Source organism: Mastomys coucha, unplaced genomic scaffold (genome assembly GCF_008632895.1).
Source record: "Mastomys coucha isolate ucsf_1 unplaced genomic scaffold, UCSF_Mcou_1 pScaffold11, whole genome shotgun sequence".
Taxonomy (NCBI): domain Eukaryota; kingdom Metazoa; phylum Chordata; class Mammalia; order Rodentia; family Muridae; genus Mastomys; species Mastomys coucha.
This window is the reverse complement of record NW_022196893.1, coordinates 14,056,571-14,060,095: the sequence shown is the minus strand read 5'-3', so window position 1 is coordinate 14,060,095 and position 3,525 is coordinate 14,056,571. Positions and strand designations below refer to the sequence as shown.

Genomic DNA, 3,525 nt, shown 5'->3' with positions numbered 1-3,525 from the left:
CTACGATACATGAGTGTGCTTGAAGCTGGGCATCAGTAGGCACTAATCCTAGCGCACTCATTGTTATTAAAACACAAGGTGATGTTTACAGTTAGCTTAAGCAAATACAAGAGCAGCGAGGTGACACACCTGGCACTAAGGTCCTGTGCCACCCTAGGTCCTGTGAAAAGAGCCAGGGATATTCCTCCTGCGACTCTGTCTTTACTACAGAGACAAGGTAGACCTGCCAGGAAACTCCCTTCATGTCCTTGCTTTCAAGTACATTTATTTTATTTTGTTTTTTGCTTTTTCCAGACAGGGTTATTCTGCGTAGACTTGGCTGTCCTGGAACTTGATTTGTAGACCGGATTGGCCTTGAACTCCCAGAGATCCGCCTGCCTCTGCCTACAGAGTTCTGGGAGCGACAGAGCCACACCCCCAGCCTCTCAGAGTCTTTGCTGGGGTTTGGTTTGGTTTTGTTTATTCTTAGTGTTGCATATCTCGTGGTGGGAATGGACCCAGTGACAACAGGAATGATAAGGAGGAGAGTAGTGAAGTGCAATGAGGAGGAGGATGGTGGTGGTAGCAGGGATGATGATGATGCAGGTGATGACAGTGAACTGCTGGTCACCATAGAGATTGTGATGGTGGTGGTAGTGGTGGCAGTAACTCTGCACATTTTGGGTGTACTCTGCAATTCTCAGACCATCCCTGTTCAGAGAGCCACCTTAGACTCCTCTCCTTTGCCTCTCACTACTTTGGGGCAGAGACCAAAAGCTCAGAGCCTCAAAGGGAGAGGTAACCTACTTAAGGAGGTGTTCTGGCTGGGTTTGTGTGTCAGCTTGCCTGGAGTTATCACGGAGAAAGGAGATTCAGTTGAGGAAACGCCTTGAGGAGATCCAGCTGTAAGGCATTTTCTCAATTAGTGATCAAAGGGGGAGGACCCATCCTGGGCTGGTAGTCCTGGGTTCTATAAGAGAGCAAGCTGAGCAAGCCAGGGGAAGCAAGCCAGTAAGAAACATCCTTCCATAGCCTCTGCATCAGCTCCTACTTCCTGACCTGTCTCCCCAACTTGCTTCTTGGTCATGTTTGTGCAGGAATAGGAACCCTGAGTCAGGAGGGGAGAGCCATATGGTCCTCCAGGGCGGTGGAGATGCAGGCCGTCTACAGGTCTGGGCGCAGAGATGGTGGTAGGGCACACAGAGGCATGTTGGGAGAGCAGGGCTACCCTCGTTCCCTGCTTGGCTCCCTTAAAAAGATTCTGTGTCAGACCAGGAAAGCCCAGCCATGCGTCATGAAGACATAATCAGGATCAATCAGCTGGCCTTGTCCATTTGGAGAACAAGGAAACCTGCCAGAACTGGAGCCAGATGCCTAGATAATCCAGTTAGGGCTCAGGCCGAGCAGACGTGGACAACCTGACCCTCTCCATTAGGGAAGTCACAGGCTCCCGGAACTGGTTCCTATTCCTGCACAAACATGACCAAGAAGCTCCCGGAATCACAGTCCCCGTGATAGATAGATAGCTCTGACTCCTGCTAACAGCGTGCTACCACGAACCAAGAGAAAATGGCTATTCTTCCTAGTTAGCAGATTAACAACAACAACAACAACAGACCCTTGAGGGTCAGGATGCCCTGTAGTGCCACCGAACATCCCAACCTTCCTCCTGCCTCCCAGGTAGGTGCATCCTGGCTAGCACTTACACTGAATGATCCTGGTTGCCCCCCCCCAACTCCTACCCCCCGACCAATCCCTTCCCACGGGTCCTTTTCAGTACCTAGCAGAGATACACTTTGATTCCTGTATAGGCCCCTGCGGTCATTTGAAGAGGAATGGTCCCCACAGACTCATGAGTTTGAATAGTGCCCATAGGGAGTGGCTCTATTAGGACGAGGTGTGGCCTTGTTGGAGGAAACTGTAAGCCAGCCCCAATTAAATATTTTTCTTTACCAGAATTGCTGTGGTCATGGTGTCTCTTTACAGTAATAAAACCCTGAGACACCTTCCTTGGAAAACATCTGGCCAGGTTACTTTCTGGGGACTTGCTTGAGGTCACTGAGGCCCAGACAGGCAGAAGGTAGACCTGAAAGGTGGTGTCTAGCTGGGCAGTGGTGGTGCATACCTTTGAACTCACTTGGGGGCAGAGGCAGGCAGATTTCTGAGTTCAAGGCTGGCCTGGTCTACAGAGTGAGTTCCAGGACGGCCAGGGCTACACAGAGAAACTGAAGGAAAAAAACAAACAAACAAACAAACAACAAGGTGGTGTCTAGTGCTAAGGGCAATGGGGTGGATGATACAAGCCTGCTGTTACCTCTGCCCATTCACTCCACTTCTCCAGGAGGATCAAGGAACAGATATGGAGGAAGCTGCAATCTGCGATGCCTAGAAACTGTGGAGGACTCCCAGCGTGTATGTCCATGGGTCAAGAACAAAGTTCTCTCAAACGCCAGGCATGGTGGCCACACCTTTGTTCCTAGCACTCAGGAGGCAGAGGGAGATGGATCTCTATGAGTTTGAGGCTAGCCTGGTTTACAGAGCAATTTCAGACCAGCTTACATAGTGAGACCCTGTGTCCCTTATAAGAGTTGCCTTGGTCATGGTGTCTCTTCACAGCAATGGAAACACTAACCAAGACACAGGGCTACATGAAACCATCTCCAAAACAAAACAAAGCAGTTCTCTCTACACTGATGTCAGGCTTCCTGCTTGGTGCTGTCCTGGGAAATCTCTCCCTTTGGCTTGGTTGATTTTGTGTTTTGAGACAGAGTTTCACTATGGAGCCCTAGCTGGCCTGCAACTCTTGGCTAGCTGGCCTCAAACTCACAGAGATCTGCCTGAGTCTGCCTCTGTTTCCTAGTGCTGAGACTAAGACCGGGTATCCTCAGTGATGGCCCCAGGAATGGCCAGCCATGCCCAAAGCTTCCTTGCATGCTGGCCAGCCGCTCTGCTCAGTCAGCGAGACCAGAGCCACCAGGGTGGGCGGCATGGCGGGGCGGACCCTTCCGTACTCCTGTGTTTTCAGGTCTTGGGATGAGAAGGCTCTACTCCATGGAAACGCCTAGCTTGAAGTTTCCAATTGTTGAGCCTTGAAGCTTATGGGGTCCTGCTTAGTCGGGGTCCAACTGCTTTAATTTGGCATTAGGAAGTATCCTGACCCTTAGCATACTCTGAAGAGCCCTGGGGTCTGGCACCCCACGCCACAGCCCCATCCTCACCCTGGAGTCCTGCATAGCCCGACAGTTTCACTGGATGTGCACTCAGTCCCATCCCACGCTGTGAGGCATCAAAGGGGTCACCTTGTGACACATCCAGACTACCTTCCTGGTCTCAAAACCCAGATGTCCCACCCCACCCTCATCTCTGGAACCTAGGGGAAGCTAGAAGGAGAGAACTGACACCACAAAGATGACCTCTGACCTCCACACGTGCACCATAGCCCAGTGGCACCTGCCACACAATAACAACAAATAGAAGATTTTTGTTTGTTTGTTTTTGTTTTTTCGAGACAGGGTTTCTCTGTGTAGCCCTGGCTGTCCTGGAACT

The 3,525-nt window shown here is 51.0% G+C and overlaps 1 long non-coding RNA gene across 1 annotated transcript; it reads left to right on the top strand.

Annotated features, from left to right (window-relative positions):
* Positions 1 to 698: 698 nt before the first annotated feature.
* Positions 699 to 2,420, top strand: LOC116081655. The gene is made up of 3 exons (XR_004114951.1): positions 699 to 884; positions 1,566 to 1,659; positions 2,321 to 2,420. It is a non-coding gene; the product is annotated as an uncharacterized LOC116081655 (long non-coding RNA).
* Positions 2,421 to 3,525: the final 1,105 nt, after the last annotated feature.